The following is a 25,222-nucleotide window of genomic DNA, read 5'->3' on the forward strand; positions in this document are numbered from 1 at the left end:
AGGTTTCCCCGCTGACTGCACCTAAAATTGGTCCTCTGGGGCACACGTTGTTAATATGGAGATAACCGTTGGTTCACCTTTCCCTCAAAGGGATTGATCCAGTGTCAATCTCTCCCCGAAGCAATTTTGCGATTTATTGTGAAACGGTTCGCAAACAAATCTTTGAATAGTTCTTCCGCTAAGGAAAGGTCTGTCTGAAAGGTGAAGGTCGGGTAGCAGCTCTCGTAGCGTCTCACATGAATGGCTTGATACCCTTTGAGAGGGCAATAGAACAAACAACAGAAACAATGCCCCTAGCCCTAAAACAATAACAGCTGCTAACAAACAAAAGAATTACAAGCTTACAAAAGAATTACAAGCTTACAAGAGCTGCTACACTTCTGAAAGGTGACCTTTCAATGCTAGACAACGTTAAAATTTTGGCTCGAATATTTGGACAAGATGATGACAAGGTAGTTAACGTTGACAACAAAGCTGTAGTTTTCGATGACTCTGAAAACCTTTGAATCAGAATGCCCTAAGGTTAATGAAGTTGGGGAATTTCGCGTGAAGATTTTGCTTTGAAACAAGCTAATAAGGTTCAAAAAATTGTCAGTTACGTACAGTGGAATGCGTATTCACTGGCTGTTTAGTATACAAGATGCCATAGTTACGTGACAGTACAAGGAGACGGTTGCATGCCTAAGTATCCAAAAGAAAGAAGACCGACAAACATTGCCAATGTCAAGGCAATATCAAGTTTTCTAACTTGTTTTATTCGACATACAGTAATCGAATAACTTACTTGTTAGAGTTTTTACAAAATGTACTCAAAAGTTTACCAATGGACATTATTTACGGTTGACAGTATAATACAGTCTCAAAAATAACCTAACAGAGTCACCTAATGGCCCCACTTTGACGTTTTGATTTTTTCCTTTCAAGCGGGGTACAAACGTCCGTGCTACATTCTACAAGCTGACAAGGAAACATGAAAAAAAAGGGGCGGGGCTAAACTCTAGGGATCAGTTCCTTTAGAAAGTTGTCAACAGAGTAAGCGTATGTAACTTCACACACTTAGTAGGTTCTATGATATAAAACCAGCCACTGTTGATTGATCCATTGGGAATAGAAGACACTCCAGCTGTGAACCGACCGTCACTCGCTTTACAATTCTTCCTATGAAATAAAAAGTACAAAATATCACTATGTGATAACAGAAATATTTAACTCTTTACATTGTATGAATGAGAAAACCTAGTTAACTTTAATTTCCGGATTATCTCAATAAGACAGATCAAACGTCATCTTCAATCAGTCCTGAAGTGACCTTTTGTCCCTGAGGGTATTTAGGCCAGTGAAACACAAGATGGCGGTAACTCAAAGGTAATTTCGTTGAGTGGTGTTTTGGTCTCGATCGGAAAAGGAGACCAAAAGGGCTACAGAATAAGTGTCTGGCAAGTTTTACAAGCAGTGGAGAAATAAAGCTAAACAATAAAAGGAAGTCATTTATGCGTCCCAATAGGGCGAATATGGCCTATTTCTGGTGTCCAATCACAAAAGTTGGACATCTACGTGGTGGCTATCACGTAATAAATAGGTGCGCGGAAAGCAAAACACACTCGAGAATTTTATTACTGATACGATTTAAAAAATGCACCAACTTGTACCTAGCAATTGACACTTACCTTGGGGTCCTCTGTCTTCGACTCCATTGCTGGGTTATCATAGTTGGTAATAGTCACTTTCTTGGAGCTAGAGGAAAAGAAGTTGAACGTTAAGTCTGTAATACGAATGCAAGAGTACTATTTTTTTTTTTTTTTTCATTTATCCATTAATTTTTTCACATACAGAATAACATACAAAAAAGCTACATAATTACTTATTAGCTACATAATTACTTAAAAGAGTACTATTTACATAATTTTGCCTGTCATTCTATATCTGACGCTCTTCTTAAGGAGATGTAAACTTTTGAAAAGAGTGCAAATGATTATCTTTCAAAGCTGATCAGAAGAAAGACACCTCTTTCCCGATCCATAATACTTACAGAGAACTGTCTTTCTACTGCTGGAAAATTTAGACACAGTTCTTCAGTTAACTTCTTCTGATGAAGATACCATGGATTGAATTTTGCACAAGCAAGTTCCGCAAAGTCACACATTGCAAGTCACGTTGGTTTTATTCAGAGTAAAACAATTGTATTGTTACTAGCTTAGAAGAAAGAGAATCTTCACACACCTTTTACTCATGACCTCCTTGTTAACACCTGAAACAATAGAAAAAAACATATTGCTTTGCTTGCACCATTTTAAATTGTAAAAGTGCAAAATCTCGCTCAGATGTTCTTTTCTGTTGGAAAAAATCTGAAAACTATCCGTCATGATAGTTCTGATGGTTTTGTCACAACGGCTTCAGTCTGGGACATATTTTATGCGTATGTTCTCGTGTACTCCTAATCGTTCCTCGCCAGGTTGTTTCAAAGTAACAACTTTACTGGGTTCTATTCACTATCTCGTAACCGGCCGAAAATTCTAATCAGGTTACAGGTAAAGTTCAACCCGGAAATGCCCTGTTACATATCCTGCTAGTACTCATAAGAGAAAATAACAATGCCTCGTGTCTTTTTTTTTGACTGCCTTCATATGCATTTTCTATGGGTTTGTTATACGATGAGATATTCTTAAAGATATAATTAAACTATTTTACTTATGATATACCACTCGTAAACATACCTCGAGAACGCGATCGTCTTTTCTTAACACAAACTATAGCAGCGATGGCAATTACCAATGCCAGAAAACAAATCCCTCCTGCAATTATTCCATAAATTGTGCTTTTTGGTAAACCTTTCTGTTCTTCCTTCTTTCCTGTAAAAAAAACATATAGTCAGTTGAAAATAAAGTCTCATTTTCGCGATATCTGTCCGCGATTACTAATTTGTCCAACGACCGGGAGACACTTAGATTTGGATTGAATGGGGTCAAGCTTTCCTTAGCCAGAGCGATACTTCTGAACGTTTCACAGGCATGAAGAAAGTAAAACCTCAATTCTCACCGATATTCAAAACATAGAAAGAACAGGTCTGATGTAAACTTTTGAAAGACTAACAAGAAAGGGTCTAAATATTCCTTGACAATCTGCATCATCCAAAACAACAATGATCATCTAGTCAGGGATCGATTAGTCGGTATAGTGTGATCGTACGGGTGAGTATAGTTCTGAAAAGAGCTGCTGCTCAGTGGAGGCTGACGTTTTCGATAATCTGAGCGGAGGTCGCCTTCAGAGTCAAGTGAATAGATCGATGGTTACCTGTCTCTCGTTTAGTTGAGCTATGATTTTCAGTGAAGGCACTGTACCCCACTACATTCCTGGCAGCAATTCGCACGGTGTATTCCGTGCCGCTTTTTAACTCGTTCATCACACACAACATGGAACCACTGCTTTTTTGAGGAGTGATACGTGCACAGTTCATCCACTGATACGATCCATCTTTTTCTTTCACTTGTACAAGGTAATTCAAAACAGGACTATCAGGGTCACCAGCGGAAACCTCCCAGTGTATTTCCATGTTATCCACTCCCGAGTCTATTCGCAAGATTCTTGGCGGTGCAGGAACAACTATTAAGACATGGAAAGATAAACCATCCAGTGTGGTATTGTTTGGTGTCTTTCTCAATTAGAAAAAGAAAACAGACTATACTGGGGACCATTTACTACTTGTCTATAGTAACGAATTTCTAAGAAGATCAAGGCACCTTAATCTTCCTTTTAGTTAGATTAATTACTTTTAATTAAGTTTATCTCTAAACGCATGTGATATCATTTTTAGAATTGAAAATGTAGCTCAATTTTCTATCTCAAACATTGTGAAATTTCCAAAACGTCTCTTCCGCGTTGTCCAAGCAAACTTGTTTTTAATTGACGTTGGATTTGAGTCTTGTTTTTATTTTTTATTTTTTTAATCAAAAGTCAATCAGTACCAACGTTTTGGTTTCCTCAGAGAATCAGGGAATTTCACTGTAAAGACGAATTGTATTAAAACTGATGGAAGGAAAAAAGCCCAAGACATAAAAAGTTTCCCTATTTTCAGTTGTTGTTTAATTCAGTCGTTAACTTGAATATTTACTTAAACCTCTGCAGTTCTACGCGTCTCTCTGTTTGATCAGAAACAACCTGCCATGTAAAACAGTGAAATGCTTTCTTATCAAGTTGTTTAACAGTTATGTTTTTCTTTCCTGTGCCGAGCAGGTTCTTTGCAGAGCAAAGTAAAATACCAAACTCATCCTTTTCTTCAGGTGTAAACTTAAGAGAGCTGACGCAAGAATTAAGTGTTGTAGAAGACGTTACAGTGCCTTTGCGACTCCAGACAATTTCAGGAGCAGGAAATCCCTCTGCCTCACATGTCACCTCCGTCTCATGGTTTATCCAGGACTTGACGACTGACGGGCCATCTCTCATTTCTGGTTTATCTGATGAGAAAGACAATAAAAAATAAATATAATGGAAAATAACTTTCGCAATGGTAAGGAGATCCAATTCTAAAGAGGACTCCGACTTCATCACCGTGAGCCAATCAATAGCGGTGTCTACCATTCCGATATCCTGCGATATCAAGAACGTGGATGCAGTAAATAACTAAACATAACTTATTGTTACACTTCGGCGGCATATCAGGCTAGTTTGGAATTGCCACGAACATTCGAATGATAGCTCAGCCATACTCGTCTGATATGCAGCCGACGCGTATCAAAAAGGTATGATTAGGTATAAAAAGCATTCCCTTTCTGCAGTGTTAATGCCTGATCTGGTTTGGCATAACTGTCACCACCCACCTGCTTTTACTTTATAATTGTAAGGTAACCTGTGGCAATTAGGGCTACTGAAGGGGATAGTTACAGGTATGCTTTTGCAGTACATGACAGATGTTGATGAATAATATTTTATGTGATGTGTGAGAAAAATTAATTCTGAAAACAAGAAGCAGTTTAGAAAGAATTGTGAGCATAAAGTATAAAATAATCTTAGAGAGAGTTGGGAAGATCTGTAACGTACCGGCTTTTTTTAAATTTGGATTTAGTCTATTTCACTTACATGGTTTCAATAAACCTGTGTGTCTGTACAAAATCACCTGGATTAACTATATTCCTTTAAAATCCGCTTTACATTAGTCACACTTAAATACACTTCAACGCCATGCCGGAGGTTTTACCACTGACTTACAATTTACTTGAACGTGCACTTCAGCCCACGCTTTACTCTGGCCACCATTGGTTGCAGTACACCGATATGTTCCAGCTTGACTTCTATTGACACGCTGCAACGAAAGACGTTCTCCAAATGTTACTTTCGTAGAGTTATCCAGAAATTTCCACGTGATGTTCGGACTCGGATTTCCCGTTGAATTACAGAACAGAATGACGTCGTCGGTCTCGTTGACTGTGATATTCTGGGAAATGTAGTCTATTGATGGTGAAACTGAAACATAAAGAGATATGATTAGACCGATTAAATATTCAGCGGAACTTTCCCTTGCAATAACTATGTGTTGGAGCAAACTCTAACGGATGAATTGAAAATGGAATATGTGCCTGTTACCAGCCCACAAAGTGACCAGCTCCCAGTTGAGTTGATAGCTCAGTTGGTAGAGCACGGCACCAGTATCGCAGACGTCATGGGTTCGAATCACGTTCAACCTGAATTTTTTTCCGGCTTTGATCTCGCAACTGCTTAAGTTTTGTGAATAATTGCGATGATCAATCATGGCTTCATAGCAGCTGTTTATGTTATCAGTATTTGTAAGTCGGCTTCAGAAGATTTCCGTAACCGCAAACGGTTTGGTACTGGGGATAACTCAAATATCCTGATAACTAATTGCTCATACTTGGTCCTATGTGACAATTAATAAATTTCAGGTCGAGTTAATGCTTATTCATAGTTTCTTGAGATCAGTTAAAACAGTAAGTCAATAGCGATGAAAGTGCTTGAAATCAAAGCTGCAAAAAGACAGTTTTAGATCCGGGAACATTCACTCACGTTTCCTAGACCAATTTAATCCAAAAGATTTACATCTTAAGTTGATGATAAGGCTAATAGTGTCATTTATAGAACACATATGGTTTCGAGGCGTATTACTTATATTCCAGTAAAGTTCGTCTCCATACTTACCAAGGACTGTCAGGTTTAGGGTTGCTGCAGGGCCAGTTCCCAGAATGTTGCGTGGAACACATTTATAAGTTCCTTGATTAGAGGCGTTAACAATTGCCAGAGAAAACTTGTTATTAATAAAGAACCCCAATGATGAATTGTCAAACAGCAATTCAAGCTCTGGAGGAGGTACACTATCAGCAGTACAGTGGAATGTTACTTGGAAGTTCTCAGTGACAGCATCATTTTGGGCGTCTGATGTCAGGCGAGTTCCTTCAGGTTTGTCTGTTGACGAGTTAAGAATTTTTTTCAGATGTTTTAACGTTTTCGGGATATAAGAATATTTCCAGTTCCCAAAGTAAATGCTGTTTTCTTTGAAGAAACAGGCAAAGTTCGATCTTCTAATATGCCGTATTTTCACGAGAGCGGTTTACTACGGTTACTCCTTACCGAGGTTTCGTAACTTAACCGCAGTTATTACAGAAGCTGTTTACACGGAACTAATTAACTAAAGTAGGCCGCGTACAACGGACGGTTTGAGGTTTTCTCGGAAAGCAAGTGCTGCAATGTTGCGCAGAAACTAGTGGAAAATTTTAAAATTTCTGACTTTACTCCAGTGCCGAACGCAGGTCGTTGTCAATTTGTTTGCGGTGATGTCGAGCCAAACTCTCCTTAAATGTAAAGCTTTGTAGATGAATAGTGGAAAGAAAATTTTGATATCTCGCTGGGCCTCTTCCCGCAAAAAAAGAACCTGAAACGGCATCTGCCGCGGAGCCCGGGCCACGTAAATGTTTAGCGGTACTTCTACTTATTCGGGGCCGCTTAAAATTCTAACATTTGCTTTTCTTCTCCATAGACCTCAATTATGATTTTTTTTTCTCTATTTGTGGTGGCCCTACTTCTATACACTGCTACTAAGCTACTGAGCTTCCAACAGAAAGGAAAGGCTTACGGCACTTGACGATGAACGGGAAACAGCAGTCCGGGATTTCTTTGCCTAAACATGAGTTTATTTAGCCTTTTTTTTTTTTACCCGTTGACTTGAAACCTACTTACATTAGGAGGAATCTTTGTCTATTTTTCTCTTCTTTACGCGCTGAACGCGTCAACACTTGCTGCCAAGACGTCGCGACAACGTCTGCTTTTCCTGGGTTACCGTCGGTTACTGAGCTAAACCATGCCTGATGAGGCGTTCAACTGTCGACAAACCTAGGTTGGCTTACTTTTGATTTTGCCGCCATTTACCGAGGTTTGCTACTGTGTTTACACAATTAAAAATTTCACTTCAGTAAAGTTAAAACAAAACCAAGGTAAACATCTCTCGTGAATAAAGTGACCAATAGTTTCTAACTGAGGTATTGTAATGTAAATAGCGATGTCTGCTATAAATCAAGAAAAACTCATTGAATTTTTTCAACTTACAACGCACTGTCACAACTGATGAAGCGAACGCATCACTCCCAATTCCATTACTGGCTCTACATTGATAAACTCCAGAATCGGTTTTGTTGATATTCGTCACTGTTAACACTTCATCAAATGAGAATTGTACGGGAGGAACCGCTACTTTGGACCACGTGATATTTGGTGGAGGATTTCCAGTCGCATTACAGAACAGTTCCAGGTCACTAGACTCATTCACTGTTTCATTTGTTGGTCCTTTATCAATGCTTGGAGGAACTACAAAGAAATACAACATGGTCCCGTCATTATTGCTTCTTGTGCAGCCTACTACATGTAATGGTCGCACAAAACTGTTGACGTACAAAGTACAGACAGGAATCACGCTTCGACTTAAACTTAAGAAAATAATGTACAAGAGTGTAACGCGGGCGTGGTGATTAAAGTGGCATGTGCGTCCCAGAGTGAGCTAGACGTACTCTTTAGCTTGGTACCTCATTTATTCTAATACTATTCGATTGTACGATGGCCTTAAGATTAGGAGGTTGGTCTTTTTGTCTCGGACTAAAATACAACTACCTACGACCTTTTTCTACATGAAGTTGTCACTCCCACCCTCGTGTCTTTACAGAATCATTTTCGGTTTCTCCCTCCAATAACATTTACGATTTGCACCTCGGGAAAACATCACACCGATTCTCGGTATAATTGCCAAGAACTGTACGGTACATTGATAAAGACAATTTTCCATGTTAAAGGTGGGCATATTATCTTTATGTATAAAAGGAATAAATGATTTCCAGTTTGGTAATAGTAATGTCCTAATACACGAACGCGAAACATATGACACCAGTCTAACCAGGAGATCTAATGTTTGCCTCAAATCACTACAATAAGTTCAGCCATTATTTTGTACAATTCGTTTGAATAGGGAATAAATTCAAGGAGTGAGCATGGTTAGGTAACACTGGCACAAATTGCAGTCGTATTGAGATAGGTAGGCAGGTGTGAAGGGTGCATACTGCAGTGAATTCCGTGGCGTTATCTGAATGCATCTCGTTGAATCTCCAAAGTAAGGAATGTCATGCTGGCATCATTACTTATTTGAGCAACTTGACCGCGTATTTCTATGTTAGGAAACCAATCACAGACACCGGAAAAACACCCGAAAAAAATGACGCGAGTTACATGCCCTTATATAAATACGAAGAAAGTTAAAAATAATGTGAACTCAAGCCGGAGCAGGAGAGGGTTTGCATAGGTAGGCTTGCAGTCAGGCAGAAAAACAGATAGACAGAGAGATAGACAGACATGGAGGGAGGTGGCTGCTTGAAATGCAAAATGAAAGGATGGACATCAGGATTGACGGATAGTCGGATCTGCATAAGGTAAATTAGATTCATTTTCTGTATTTATGTGGTTTAAATTCCTCCAAAATATCAATCAAATACTTACAAAATATGTTAACATGTATGGCGACGGATGCACTATTTCCGATGCCATTGGTTGCGGTACACCTGTAAGTACCAGCCTCAGTTCTGTTAACGTTCGCAATGATAAGCGTTTGTCCGTCTGGATATACTTTATTGCTGGATTCGCCAATCTTTGTCCAGGTGACTATAGATTGAGGTCTGCCATCAGTAATGCAGCGAAGCTCGATGTCATTTCCTTCAGTAAAGTTATATCGCGTTGAATTTGGAGTGATGGAGGGTGCATCTGAAATGTTTTCAGAACATATAAAAGCGCTGTTAAAACAGACCAATTTTGGAGGAGATTCCTGAGTTAAGACTCCTTCTCAAGAGGGAGACGTGGAAGGTCTTTTTTTACCCTTTTTGTATGCCTAAGTATTGCAACACTGGCCTGTCGATCGAGGAGTTAATGTTCAAACCATTACGCAACCAGACCTCTCACTACGATCTCATGAACTCAAATAATCAAGGAGCCTTAATGGCCTTCTCACTGAGTTATGACGCAACTGATAAGACATCCCATACAACTTCTCTGAAACCTCAGTGCTTGTTGTAGGCTACCTTTGGTTTAGACAACAGTTGCTTTGCAACTGCGAAGACAGCCTTTGCCTTATTTGTTTAATACTTACAATTAACAGTCACCCTGACAGAAGCCGTGGCGTTGCCAACTCTATTAGTTGCTGTGCACCAGTACTCTCCATCTTGTTCTCTGCTAATGTTTTTTAGTGGAAGAACAGACCCTGGACACTTCTTGTCTCTGTTGCCTGGTCTTGACCACGTGACATTCGGAGGAGGTTTGCCAGTTGCGTTACAGGAAAGGGTAACGTCATTAGTCTCATTCAATGTTTGGTTTCTTGAGATTCCAGTGATATTTGGACGGACTATAACATTTTAATAATAGGTACGAGACAAGAAAATCAATATTTACATATAGAGTACAAAAAGCTTGTCCAACTCCGTAAACACTATTTTCTACCCTTTGCTTTCCTGTCGTTTCTATCCTTCGCAAAAACATATACTGCTCTTCACACCACAGTATAAAACCGTGGTTGGAGGCTTCTTAATTGGTAGGACATGTCAAACTCTAGCCTGTGACGAGGCTCCATGATGTATAGAGCACAAACACCAAAAAACAAAAACAATAGAAAAAAGAAAAAAAACAGAGAACAGAGCAAAGAAAAACAAGCGAGAGAACTTCCTCTCTATCTAGTCCCCGGCGTCTGTCCCTCATAACGAGAGAAAAGTGGCTCTGAAACCGTATGATATTATTAGCAAGAGTTTTTGGCTAAGATTTATCTCTAACTAAAAGCGTTCGATCATACATGTAGCACTTACAGACCTTCAGAATGTTTGAAAACTGACTGACTGGGAGAATTTCAAGACTGAAGAATTTCACCACAAAATTTAGAGGGTGCAACATCCCATACTAGAAACCTTAAAAAATTAACGATGAAAAATATAGCTTACGGTCTGTCGCACCGAATCGTAGCTCATGTTAGTACTTTTAATGAAGTACGGATAGGTTTCGTCCTTTTCTATTTAACAAATAGAAGACATTTTCCTTTTTTCCGTGTTCCTATCTTGCATTTTTGGTATAGAAACACGAGGGAAGATGCCGTGGGAATATGAGCAGCAAAAGCACTACATTTCGACCATCAAAATTGTTTAACTTGTTCGTGGTTTCTAGTCCAAATCTTGAATACATTCATTCAGTTTCGGATCTTCTTTGTGTCATTTGTTCTCCCAAACTAATAGGCCCTTTGCAGCTGGGGTCACGTGACCACATTTTTCCTAGAAAAGTTTTATAGTATCGGCTATAACTTAAAGAATGCCAGAAATGGAAAGAGCGCATCGAAAATATCAAGATGGCCAAGTTTGAGGCCCCTGGAATTAAAGAGTAAGTTTATACGACAGTTTGAATTTTCGGAAAACTTAGAGGATTTGTATGTAAAATGTTGTTGGAGGGCAAGGTCTCGCTCTCCAGCAACTTTTTCCATACAAATCTTCTTATTCTTTTAAAAATTCGGACCGTCATAAAATCTCCTTCTTTAATGATTGGGGTCTCAAACTTGGCCATTTTGATATTTTCGACATGCTTTTTCAATTTCTGGCATTCGTTAAGTTATAGCCTATAATTTTATGAAAAATAGGTCACGTGACGGCTTAGCTGCAAAGGGCCTATTGATTTACTCTATCGCTGCGGTATTCACCTCTGCCGGTGCGGCACACTAAAGCCGGGTAAATTTCGCCTCTTAGACGCCAAAGATAAAGGTGGTTGCTATGACAATCTTCAAATTATATCCTGACATCTTTACTTTTTCTTCTTAGATGAAAGAATGCGATGACGTCGTCGTTACAATAGTCACTAAGTTCCTAGATTGGTATCTAACACTCTCGCTTCTTTCATGTGACAGTCTTACAGGGGGTGCATACAAACATGTCTGTGTTACAACTTCTTGACAACCGGGCCGATAAACTGCTCTGTACGTCAGCGAAGTCGAAAGTTGGCATCAATTGGACCGCTCATGATTCTTTAACACTGTAGTTACATTGCAGAGTTAAAGAAGAATATATGATTAAGGTAAGTCGAAATTGCCTCGTGATACGAGTTCGACACGAGCTCGAGGTTGACTCGTGCTTCAGTTAGGACTTTTATCCAGAATAGTCTAAGAGTTTGTAAAGAAGTTGCAGACTGAGAAGGAAATAAAGACATACATACATACATACATACATACATACATACATACATACATACATACATACATACATACATACATACATAAACTTTATTAATGTGTCTAGACATCTAGCCGATGGGGAAAAAACCCTCTACTAATCGCGGACACTTAATATAATTAATAACCTACTAACTATTCTCTAATGAACACAATTGCTCGATGAGACATTTCCTGACACTGTATTCTTTCCTTCCATTGTGATTTCTTGTAGTATTATCGATTCAAGACTAATATCCATGCAAGGATCGATTTTAACTGAATGCTGACTTAGGTTGCTAGGAAACGAAAAAATAGAAATTGAAGTGGGTGAACATGTCACCCCATTTATTACAAGGAAGACAAGGTTCGAAACCTAATAAACCTAATGCCGTTGAGACCAAATCTTCGGTAAACATTTTGTTAAACCCGCGATTTTGTTGTAGGTACGTATACACTTCCATTTATAAAGACTTACCTAAAATTTGTAGGTTAGTGCATCGTCTATCGTCATATCCGTCTCTTGTAGCTACTTTACAGCAGTATCTAGCTTCATCATTTGTCTCGGCATTAACTAGTATGAAGGCTGGATGAGTTACATTTGTCGCCATACCAAATTTCCCTTTAAATTCTGCGGAAACTCGAAATAATCCATTAGGCTGGTAAGTAACAATATCCTTCGGGTTAGAGCCTTTCCACTTTTCCAACCTGAAATCGAAAATCTTATCGTTTCCTGTCACGGTGAAGTTCCATTCAAAAGAAACGTTTTCACCAAGCACTCCAAATAAGGGATCTGGTGACTGCTTGGTCCACTTGATAACTTGGGCTAAAAGAACAAATGCATTATGTGTTCTAAGATTTAACTTTTTACCGCAATAACCAAGTATGTTTGTTATATGACCTACCTGACGACAACCCAAATAGCGTGACTGCTATCACAAAAGCACAGGAGGTACACGGAAATCCTAAGCGAGCCATTACAACTCCCATTAAGTTCCAGAGGCCTTTTTGTTGCTATAGGCCTTTCGGAGAGTTCAACAGAAATTCAGAGCACGTTTATACTGCCCAGGTCGTACCTGCTGTACTTAGAAAAGTCTACAACATGCTGCAACATACCCTGAAACGTGATATGTCCTCCTGAGTATTTTACACCCAGATGGCCAGATGGCATACTTTAAATCTGATTTGTTTTTCGGTACAATGAGTGCATTGTTTCGCTTCAAAGTTCAAACGGACATGGGTGGGGATGGCGTGTGTGCACTGAAAAAAGACAGGCACTTTCTACATACGGAGTTAACTGACGCAGATTAAACAAGGAAGGGAAGCAATGGGAAGACCACCTCCAGAGAAAATGAATAAAAGAAAAAAGGTTTTCATATGAACAAACAGAAGTAATTTCCACACCAACTGAGTCTGGGTTTTAAATCTTTTAATTAACGAAGCAACACGATCTGTTGTAAACAATACGTTTGATTTTTGTGACCCTTTATTCCCTGAAAACCAATGGCCGTTGAAAGTTTATTGTTTGATACTTATCCGTGTAATGTGCAATAAATGAAATAAAAACACGATCGCAGTGTTCTAAAATTGGAACCTGGATCACTCGATGATTGGACCGTTATTCCATCACACGAACTGCCTGACCATAACACCTTCCAGCTGTAACAACACGAAACCGTAACTTCTTATTTGTCTCAGCCTGTTCGTCTCATTTTTAATTACATTAAAAATACAGCTAATTTGTCAGATACTTTTTCGATACATTTTTTTTGGTTAATACGCTTTTCAAGTCCCTGAAACACGGCGATATAGTATATGGTAGTGTCATGTCGAAAAGCAGTCTACCTGCCGTAGTAACTAACCGAGAGTTAGGGTGCAGAGTTCCAGAGACCTAAAGCTTTCTTTGAAACTCAACTTTGAAGAAAATTAACCATTCACTTAGTAACCTAACAGCGTCACTTTGGTTTTCGCGATTTAAAAACCACATGTGGTTTATTCTCACTTGTCGCCGGGCACAACGGGACGACTGTTGGGCTGTCACACAAATTCTTATTTCAGCCTAAGCTGCTTATGTGAAATACACTTGATGATAAGCCATGATAGCATTGGTCGAAAAGATAGTTGTTATGCGCTGATGACTAGGATATATTTAGAAGTCAGCACACATCCTCAGCTCAAGTGTCAAAGATGAAGCTGTCTACTTCTCACACGCTCCTACAAAAAATAAAACAAAACAAAACTTTGCTGTTGTTCAAAGGACACGGGTGAGACTATTTTCGTGAACTCTGTGGCTTACCATGAAAGAAAAGTAAGGCCTCTTTCAATAGCCTTTGGAAATTATCAGGGCCATAGTTTGCATCATGCAGACCAAGGCTCTTGCCCCCGTAAAATGTTGAATTTACCTATTTATTCTAGATTCCTGTAAGAGGCTATCAATAAAAAAATAAATATAAAATCTTTTTTCTTTTTTTTTTTTTGCGATATTGTTCAGTTTTGTTTTCGTCTGGCTATTCCTTTCACCGCAATTGCTAAAACTGCTAACAAACACACCGTGAGGCAAGTTGTTCCTTGAGCGAACAAATTACCCTGACACAATCAGAAAATTCACCTCTAGCTCGGCTGTCTGTGGGCTTTCCTCTATCGCAACATTATCAAGTCCGTTGATACACTCTTCCGGCCTTTTTAGAAAGGAACAAGAAAACAAAGATAGGCTTAAAATTATGACAGCGATGAAAGAACCGTCAACTAAGAGATTTTTTTCTCACTGTATACGAGGCGCAAGACGGGATTGGTACATTTTTCGCTGACCCCTAGTCCATGGACTACCCTAGGGACTACCCATGGACTACCTTAAATGGACCACCCTAAAATTTGTGGCAAACATAAATTTAACGATGCTAGAACCCGAACAAAAGATGCGATCGATCGAGAAACACAATTACGGAACACTTGCGATGTAACAGATTTAACGATCCCGAACAAAAGATGCAATCGATCACAACAGTTGCGATTTAATCCTCAAACTTTTCCTACCTTAACATCTGGACCTTTGTCACAAAACATTGGATTCGAGTGAGTTTTCCTTTTGTTACCTACATGATAAAACACGACATTCACATAACCCCATACACCGACTACACCATCGACTACACCGCCATCTTGCATTTGTACCGCTGGCCAAAAGAGGGTAACTAGTAGGCGCAGTAGTCGCTCACGAGTCGCTTACAATATGGAAAGCACGCTAGACGGTAAGTCGAAATTTTGCATGTATAATCGTATTCATCTCTGACTTGTGAGCCAGTTCTTTACGCCACGACAGGGAACGAGAAAAGCAACTCATTTCCTTTATTTCGGTTGTAATATTTTGTGGCAAAGGTCCCGTTGGGGATTAAATCTGTTACATCGCAAGTGTTCCGTAATTGTGTTTGTCGATCAATCGCGTCTTTTGTTCGGGTTCTAGCATCGTTAAATTTATATTTGCCACAAATTTTAGGGTGGTCCATTTAGGGTAGTCCATGGGTAGTCCATTCTAGTAGTTCATGGACCAGGTCTATCGAGGTACCGTAGTCCATGGACTAGGGGTTAGCGAAATGTACCAACCCCGCAAGACGTGTACGTCACTGAACAGCTCCTTATTACTCTAGCCGATAAAGTGAATACAGTACTTTTGTCAATTGAACAAAAGTGTTTGAAACAAGTTAATAATGTTGATTTCGGTGAACGCTTCGATACAATGGTAATTTAGTGAATCTCTTCAAGTGACATCACTGCAAAACATTACTGAACGAAAGACTGATTTGCAGCTACCTGCTATTCGCGTTGTCTTTGTTGCAGCCTAAAAGAAGAAAGAAAAATAAAGAGAAACATTCCATAATCTGATAAGGATTGCTTTCCTTGGCCATCTTCGACAACTTTAAAGCCTGACTGTCACTAACGTGATGCGCTTCTAAACTAGCGATGTTGTGCCAGGTCTCCTCGTAGCCCTTGTTTGCAGGAAAAAATCAAGCAGCTATGAAAGGACTCTTCCACTGAAGTAGCGGCTGCGAAGGAGACTGTTGTCCTTGACCGCAACAGAGTTTTAATGGTTAACTTTATAATCAGTGAAACTTCCTACAGTTAAGGGAGGATTTGGACAAGATTTGTCTCACAAGATTAACTTATTATTGGTATCCTTAAGAAAACCAACCTCTGTCACATGGCCGTCTTTATGTTACTGTAGCAACAATCACCATTACTAGACTGCAAAAACAGATCGCTCCTCCGTTAATGCCATTAATAGCATCTTCTGATAATTGCTAATGTTTTTGCGCATCTGTTGTTCCTTGAAAATAAAATTCATAAGCGTCAAAGTAGGCTCGCCCTGAAGGTCGTCTGCCTCTTATTATTCTACCTCTTTAAAATAGTCCGGCAGTCTTAGTTTAACCTCATATTTACCTCAAAAAAAGAAATTAGTGAAAATAATCCGCTTGTTATCAAATTCCGAACATAGCTGAATTATACAAATCATAATTTATGCACCAGGCGACGAGGGGCACTTCTTACCAGGGCATGCAGTGAAACCTGGAGTTACCTGCTTCGTTTTTCGTTTGAGCCCCTCTCTTTGTAACCCACCACATTCCTAGCCGCAATTTGGACAATATACACGGTTCCACTCCTTACCTCATTCACAACACACATCTGAGAGCTGCCTTTTGTTTGGAATCGCGTACAGTTCTTCCGCAAGTTCGACTCGTCTTTCTCCTTTACCCTCACAGGGTAATCCAGAACAGGACTTTCAGGATTAGAAATCGAAGGTTGCCAGTGAATTTCCATGTTATCAACTCCTGTTTCTATTCGAAGTATTTCTGGCGCTTCTGGTGCAACTATAAAATTAATTTAAGTCACAATAGACGTCAGTAGTAGCCTCGGAGTATTTGACCAGTCCCACTTTAATCGTTAGATTGTCTGCCGTCTGTACTCAGGGTGTACTTTCCCTGTTCAACTTAGGCCTCTGTTTCCACCTTCCTCCTCCGGAGTACTCCCAAAAAAAATGGGTGGGGGTGGGCGGCTCGCTTTCTTTTTTTTTTGTTTTTTTTGCTTTCAAGGTGTTTTTATTTTGTAGAACAGTACTTTATTCAGAAGTGCAGGTGATAAAAGGCCAATCTCTTGTTGTGTAATTTGCACATTGCTAAAAATTTCCTATGGTTTTTTTTTTTTTATTATTATTATTAATTATCTATTTTTTACAGCACGCATACTTACATTATTAATTACAAAAACTACGTATAAAACTACAACAATACAGCTACTTACGCTAATTACAACTTGCTCTAATTACAATGCTTAACGAAACAACAGTATTATTTAAACCGCTTACGTTACACTACTTTTTAATCGCGGACAATTACTACAAACTTTTACTACGGTTACTAGAACTAGTGAAAACTGCAAAAAAAAAAAGAAAAAAAAATGACAAAAAAGCGACAATTTACAGTATATTTAGCTATATTTACAGTTTAACTTGCACCTTTGCTCTGCTAGTTTCTATTTCTATTTTGTTTTTAAGGATAGCCAAGAAAGCGTCTAAGAAATAATCTTCCTCATTTTTTGAAGCGGTGTAAATATAATATTTTGCAATTCTAAAACCGTTTTGCAATTTCTAAAACCGTTACCTTATTTAAGACCAAAATCTGCGATTTTCCCTACCCTATTTATGACGTGACCACATATTCGACACCCTGTTGAAGACCTGACTTTTTAATCACTACCGTTTTGAGACCAACCTTATAATTAGTTCTCTAGTTAAAACCAATGTTAGAGGCTTTGAAAGGGCCTCTGTTGATGTTCCTATCGATAATGATGAAAAAATAGCCTCTTCTAAAAAGCTCACCAAATTCAAAATTAGAGTGCAAAACCCATACCCTGTTAGAGACCAAAATTGCCAAAATCGATACCATATTTCTGACCAAAGCGGCTAAAAAACCATACCCTTTGGGGCCGCACATACCCCTATAACCCATCTAAGGTAGTATCCCCGGGTGTTTTTACCAGTAAGATTATACTATCGAGCTGTTACAGTCCAATTTTCTTAATGATTAGACTTTCGGCATAAAATTTGTTATATCTATTTAAAAATGCCTGGTAAAGAGAAGATCTCATATGTTGGACAACAGATCTTTAAACTTCATTTCACAAAATAGCACCACAACCAACAACAAGAAACGTTAACCACTTCTTGTAGGGTAAAAACAAAAATATCTTTCTGGTCCTTTCTGCTTCAAAATTCCTCTACATTCCACCATTGTATTGAACTTTTCTCCCTCTGGTTGTAACGATAGCTTACCTATTTCCTCGATAGTAATGATCTGCTGTGTTGAACCGAGGAGGTTCTTTGCTGTGCACAAGTAATCACCAAAGTCATTTAAATCTTTTGGGGTGATCTTTATTTCCCTAAAACCAGGTTGAGACTTGAGAGGAGAAATTGTGATATCATTTCGAGTCCAGATTATATCTGGTCCTGGAACACCCTCTGCTTCGCAAGTCATTTTCGTTTCGTGATTTATCCAAGACGTACTTTTCTTTCGGACGTCGTCTTTGATCTCAGGCTTAACTAAGAAATAAAAGCAATGTTAAAGCATTCGTTGTCAGGTTAATGGTTAAGAAAAGTTGGTAAGCGTCATCTGTTAGCGGACAGTGCGGCCAGTTCATGTGGACTGTGATTATAAATTGAAATACCTTTGAAGTTCAAAATCGTAAAACCTTAGCTCTTGGCACGATAGCTTGTAACTAAAATCAAGTCAGCTATGAGATCAATAGTTTCCGTACTTACAGTTTACCGTAATATGTACATAAACTGTCTTTTGACTCATCACACCATTGTCAGCAGTACACCCATATGCTCCTGCTTGGTCTCTACTCACATCGTATAAAAAGAGAGTTTCTCCAGTTCGATTATTGCTTGCTTGTAAGCCTTTCTGAAAAGTTCACGTGATATTCGGTCGTGGATTTCCAGTTGAATTGCAGGATAGCATGACGTCATCAGTCTCATTGACAATCGTGTGACTGGAAATGTACTCTATGTAAGGTGGAACTGAAACATCGAGATATTAATACCCAAACTATTTTCAGATATTACAATCTACCTTATTCTTATTCATTTTCGCGCGAATTCAAGTTTGTGAAAAGTCGGGAGATGCTTTTTGCAAGGATTTATTTTGTGCGATTCCATAAGAAGATTTAATTTCGTGGTTTTGTCATTGCCTTAATCTCCCAATGGTAGACAGGCCAACGTCCCAAAGATGGGTTCTAAAGGTACATGTACTGCATCCCAAAAAGTATTCTCCAAATAAATCAACCAATCAATCCAAATATGTCGTACTTACAGTTCATCGCAACTTGTACATTGGCTGTATTTGGGACCATGATTCCATTGGCTGCTGTACACTTATTGCTGGTTTTCAGTGTCACGCAATTCAAAATAAATCAAAATCAAAATCAAAACCGCTCAATAGATGAAATCCAGAATCTGGGAAATGAAAGAAAGTAAATATGCAAAGAATCTCGCCAAAATTCTGGTCACAGCAATTTTTCTTATGTGAGATAGGCGGATAAATTTTTTACCCAAATTTATAGAGATTTGTATGGAGACGTCATGCTGGTGCCCATCCGTATGGGGACCAACATGGCGGCCGGAAACCAACAGAAACATCTGTCACAAGCGTGAATTTATCCCTCGATGAACTCTAAAACATTGAAATAACACTTTTTCTAAGACATGACGTGTTCAGACAGCCAAGTTCCCAAAAACAAGTCACTTTTTTTAACCATCATGACAGCTCTCTAGCCCGTCATGTAAATACCGCGTCACGCAAAAGCTTAGAAATTCAAGCGTAGTTTATCACAAAACCAAGAACCCATTCGGAGCGAAAATTTATATGAATATTAGTTTTCAGCTGCTCTTATACATCATTTAAGTAAAACCTCAGGAAGATCAATAGTTTTGTAGTTCGAAGTTTGGTGACGTCATGTGAAAACCAGCTATACGTTCCAGCTTGATTTCGTGTCACATTTGATGAGACGAGAGTTTCTCCAGTTCGAATAATCCTAGAATTAGAGCCATTCAGAAAAGTCCAGGTAATATTTGGACGAGGGTTTCCAGTTGAATTGCAGAATAACTTGACGTCATCAGCCTCGTTAGCTAAGGTATCATGGGAAAAATACACTATTGATGGTGGAACTGAAAATGGAGTTTCAATGAGAACCCAGAAATCACTGAAGAAACCGCTCTGAATAAAGTCTGCCTAATAGACCGAATTTATTTTTTCTACACTATGTAGTCATAGCATTAGCGAGACTTGATGTTAAACAGGATCGTACAGTTACTTGGAAAATTGCCTGAGATGGACAATTTCGTGTATGTTCATGTAGTGTCTAGATCGAGGGATTATTATATTTCCTTCTAAGCGAGGACAGAAAAGTTTCAACGGTTTCGTTACCATTTCTTTAATAATACTCTTTCTGTAGAGCCTGTGCTTAACATCCTTACACTCCCAACTGTCAGCTCTAGCACATGAGATATGAGGCATAGAGGATACTGGTTCAGCAGATTAAACACAGTACTGAATAAGTTTATTGTACTCCGCTACGGTCAGAACAGTGCTTTGCTGAAATCTAAAAACAAAGTTTATGTCTTCCTCCAGACTAGAGTTGAGATTTTGTGAAAACCCTTTTCTCGCATCGGCACCTAAACTTGGATAAACCTTTCTACATAACATTTCAAGTATTTCTGAAACAATGTTGTAAAGTAGACTTGGCAGCATTTCTTCGAGAGAAATAATGTTTCGTGTCTGTTGCAGACAGTGGAAATTTACGGCCACCCTGTAGTTGCTGAGGAACAGCCTGTTACTGACAACAGTATTTTCGTGCCTTCTGAGGAGCAAAAAAAATTAATGGGAAAAATATCTTTCCACAAAAAAGGTGTGGCCATGGATATTTTGACTTGACTAGGTCTCGCTAAAATACCATCCATGGCTCCGCCAAACTCGCCTGAAATACCACCGAGGCGTGACAAAAAGGCATGAGTATGTACACTAATCAAACAATTCTAATAATGTGCACATGAATGCTCAAAATCGTTGTTTTATTTGTCCCACTGAAATGGTCCTGGTTCACTTACATTGCACAGTAATTCTTACTGAAGCGATGGATTTCCCAGCTCCGTTTTCTGCAGTGCCCCAATAGAGGCCATCTTGTGCTCTACTGATATTTCTTAGTGGTAGTAAAGATCCCGGATCGAAGTTCTTATCCTGATCACCTGATATTGACCACGTGACATTAGGAGGTGGGGTACCTTTTGCGTTGCAGGAGAGTATCACATCATTACTCTCGTTCAGTGTTTGGTTTCCTGAGATTGCCATGATGTTGGGACGGACTAAAATAATATAATAATAAAACATTTAATTAATTGATTATTCAGGAACAAAACTAAACATACAGGCTGTTGTAAAACAGGCTTCTAATGGTCATATCTTTGAAAGCCCAGTCTGTATTGTAGCCTCCCTGTAGATGCCAAAGTATGCTAATATTCTTTAACCTTACCCTGACTGTTTAATGTAAACGGAAAAGGAAAGAATTGGTCAGGCTTTTTGGCGCCAGCACGTTCCAACATCACTTCCGCAAAGACACTTATTGCCAAGGAGCGCGAGGTCAATACGTGGACGTAAGCTATTTGTTTGTGCACGTCTTGGCTTTAAACTGGATGTTACTTCAGTCTCTACTTTGTGATTTGCCTCGAACCTGAACTCAAACAAAGACGAGACAAAAGATGTAACGTAAGTTGCAATCCGAAAGCGAAAGAGATGATTTAAGGTTATAAGACACCTTTACGTAAGCTTTTGTACATTGTGACTTTACTTCCGCACTAAAATGCTCCACTTTTCCCACTATTTAAAATGTTCCATCTATCAGGCGGGAAGTCACGGCTTAAATGCTCAATGCCCGTTATACAACAGCTTATTGTATCAGCTAATTTTACTGATTAATTCAAAAAGGCATAAAATAATGGACAGAAAAAATACATCATTCATCTTGGCTCTGATGATGTTTCATCCTTATTTGCTTAATTTGGTTTTAAAATGCTTATCTAGTTTACCATAAATTAAAATGCTCCCGCCTGAGTAAAATTCTCGAAAATTTATACTGGAATCATGTCGGGCCATGTTCAAAACTAATGCTTATAGTTCACGTTTTCCGGTTGGTCTTAGTTGTTATACGAGGCCGGGCTTATGCAGTCATACTGCAGCTGTAGCTGATCTAGCTACAACAACTATATGGCATAATTTAGTTTTCAAGGATACGATATGCAACTGCCCGCTGTTAACTACATTAAGTGTAAATCTACTGGCGTTCTATCACGAATGCCGTTCTCTTATTTGCTACGCTAGTCACTCTTTATTCTGTTCTAGTATAAATCTACTTGCGTTCTATCACGAATGCCGTTCTCTGATTGGCTACGCTACTCACTATCCATCCTGTGATAGATGGTGAGTAGTGTCTTTGTTAAGAAAATGACGGCCGCTTCCTGGCATTTTCGAAGTGTCTATGAAGAGGATTTAGTCGTTTTGAACGACCAGTAGATTTATACTAAAACAATTAGATTATGAGCTCTCAATTTCTATGCGTTATAGTTGACTCGGGCTGCGCCCTCGTCAACTATCACGCGATAGAAATCTCGAGCTCATAATCTAATTGTTTAGTAGAAAGTGAGTAGCCTAGGAATGTGCGCTTGTTAACAAAATAGTGGCTGGTCCTTTGCGCTTTCGAAGTTCCTGTGAAGAGAATTTAGATGAAATTTTGAGCAACTAGAATACTTATACTAAAACAATTAGATTATTCGTTCCCGATTTTTATCGCGTGAAAGTGGACTCGGACTGCGCCCCTGTCAACTATCGCGTGCTCGAGCTCATAATCGTTAATTGTCAAATATAAATAATGCTCCAGATTCTTTAGCTGAACAGATAATTATTTTTTTTGTCAGGCTGTGCGACTGATCTCCCTGATATCGAGCAATAAGCAATAGAGCACTTTTTCCGTGTCTACATAACCTCATCTGAGCACGAGGAGGGTTGGGAGAATTCGAGACAGTTGATCAAACCCGAGACGCTGTCGACGGTTTGCATAACTTTTGATAATTTTCACAACCCCAAAGTGTTTAGATGAGGCTATGTAAACACGGAAAGAGTGCTCTATTGCTTTTATAAAATATTTCTTAAGATTGCGTTCGAATCTAAAACGTCACAACTGTGTTTACATATTCTCATCTAAACACACCTATCGACCAATGAGAACGCGCGTAGTATCTCAGTTATTTTATAATTGTGAACAGGTTACACTGTAGACAGTATTTTGTCAGTCCACTTAGACGGATTTGTTTTGTAATTTAAAGGAGAGGACATAAATTTCCTGCTAATCAGCTCGAGAGTGAGACCTAGAGGACACAAACAAAGGAAATGAATAAACGTTGTCATTCAATTTCCTTTGTTTGCGTCCTCTAGGCCTCGCTGCCAAGCTCAATTTTAATATATCGAAAGTGGTCTAGTAAATACGAATGCGTGTATTAAAAAAAACAGCAACACGACTACATATATTATTTACTGCTTCACTATTTGGTCATGACAGCAAAACGATGAATGAACATGGAATCGCGTTCTCAAGACACTGGACATTTTTATGTAACCAGAGAAATTGACATGCTAGTTAAGCGAGTTACTTTGTAGGAAGGACAAAAAATAGGATAGCCGTAAACAGTTTTAAAAGCAACATTCCTCTACGTCTTACCTAACAATTTCAGAGTAACACAATCCTTATGGAGATTTCCGTGCGATGCCCCAGTACTTTTTGTGCCAACTTTACAACAGAACCTAGCTTTATCGTCATTCTGCTGCAGATTGATCAATGTGAAGGCTGGTGTTCCGTTTGCTGCCATACCAATGCTCCCAATAAAGTTTGAGTAAATTACTACACCCACATCGCGACTGTATTTAATCATGTCATCGCCACTTCGAAGCAGAAGAAAATAATCAAACCGTTCATTTGCGGTTACAAGTGAAAACTTCCACTCCAGCGTCACGTTTTCGCCGAGAATTCCTTTAACAGTCTGAGGAGGTTTCTTATTCCAGGTAAATGCTGAAAGAGGAAAATAATTATGCTTTTTAATGATTTCCGCTCTAGCTTTAGTTATCGAATCAAGAACAAATATTTTAAACGCTTTAAGTCGTATACCTGATAATGGTAAAAACAGCAGCATCGCGAACACGATCACAAGACAGGCTTTCATGTTTAGTAAGAAAAGGAAATCAGGTTATAGGGCTGCTTTTGGAGCTGTTTCAGTGCTGCATTCGAATAATGACAAAATCATCAAAAGAAGGATGCTATCCGGACGCTTGGGAAAAAACCCCGAACCGCAGACAAAAGGATATTCAATACTTTCGTTGCCTTTAGTTTACTCATTTCCACTAGACAATGTTAACCAACTAATCGGGTTAACTGGTATAATCCACTGTATAGGAATGTATGGATTGTAGAATTTATATTACGGAAAAGATGAGCTTTTAGACAGAATATATTAAACAGAACCTCTCAATACCCTGTATTTTCATGTCAGTTTAGGGACCGGTCATTATTTATCGCCTGGCCAGGAGGTGGGGGGACGGGGGGGGGGGGGGAGGTTGGAGGATTTTGGGATCATTTGATTTTTAGGATAAAAGAAGGAAGGAGAGGGGGAAGAGCCCAAAAGGGGGGGACCGCTAAATGTGACATGCCCATACAGACTTGGTGGATGGCTATTTAGCACTCTAAAAAGTAACTTTGCAGTTTCCAAGCACTTGGGATGGTTAGATTGCTGGTACGTCAACTGACATCAGTCACCGTGGCCGCCTGTTGCGGTTATTAAAATTTGCACACATATAGCAATAGATTTAGACTTACAGACAGACACGTTTCAAGAAGAAAATAGTATTTTTAAAAAGGTGAAACAGCGCTACTTGGTAAGTCTAATTTTTATGATCATAAACAACTCATTTTCCGTAACATTTTGCTCTCCCCCCCGGCCCCCCCCCCCCCCGCCCCCTCCAAAAAGAAATGCATGAAATCACATCTTTGGCAACCTACAATTTCAAAATTTTCCGTGGGGGCATGCTCCCGGACCCCGTTGGTTGGCTTGATCCCTCGGGCCTCGCTTTACGCAGCCTGGTATGTTTTACTGCACGCCTGTGAAAACTTCTACTAAGAAACCTGACCAGATATCGGTATCCAGATTAGCAAAAGATGCGGGTCAAACTGAGACTGCACCATGGTGGCTTCAGTATATTGTAAGTACATCATAGTTAGAAATATTACATCTACGTTCCTTTATAACAAAACAAAATTATACTGCTTACTATTTTGGGTAGCAATGACCCGACAAAGACCAGGGGTCATGGGCTACTTGTGGCGCAAGGTCACTGAAAAAAGTACAAACGGACAGGCCAGGCAAAT

General features: G+C 39.1%; 1 long non-coding RNA gene and 1 pseudogene across 2 annotated transcripts; both read right to left on the reverse strand.

Moving 5' to 3' along the window:
- Positions 1–734: 734 nt before the first annotated feature.
- On the reverse strand, positions 735–24,175 carry LOC110043315 (hemicentin-1-like; annotated as a pseudogene). The gene is made up of 24 exons (XR_016208753.1): positions 23,969–24,175; positions 23,525–23,872; positions 22,412–22,515; positions 21,287–21,437; positions 20,865–21,119; positions 19,654–19,925; positions 19,072–19,132; positions 18,519–18,779; positions 18,033–18,299; positions 16,281–16,572; positions 12,943–12,970; positions 12,616–12,724; positions 12,189–12,536; positions 9,626–9,877; positions 8,983–9,243; positions 7,549–7,806; positions 6,148–6,411; positions 5,203–5,457; positions 4,109–4,451; positions 3,292–3,653; positions 2,715–2,849; positions 2,221–2,248; positions 1,668–1,734; positions 735–1,158 (listed from the first exon to the last, which is right to left on the reverse strand). The product of XR_016208753.1 is annotated as a hemicentin-1-like (transcript).
- LOC149109465 (uncharacterized) lies at positions 13,123–15,142 on the reverse strand. Its single transcript, XR_016208668.1, has 2 exons — positions 14,319–15,142; positions 13,123–13,924 (listed from the first exon to the last, which is right to left on the reverse strand). It is a non-coding gene; the product is annotated as an uncharacterized LOC149109465 (long non-coding RNA).
- Positions 24,176–25,222: the final 1,047 nt, after the last annotated feature.

This window comes from Orbicella faveolata, unplaced genomic scaffold (genome assembly GCF_042242905.1).
Source record: "Orbicella faveolata isolate gen_17 unplaced genomic scaffold, um_ofav_v1 contig_25, whole genome shotgun sequence".
Classification (NCBI taxonomy): Eukaryota; Metazoa; Cnidaria; class Anthozoa; order Scleractinia; family Merulinidae; genus Orbicella; species Orbicella faveolata.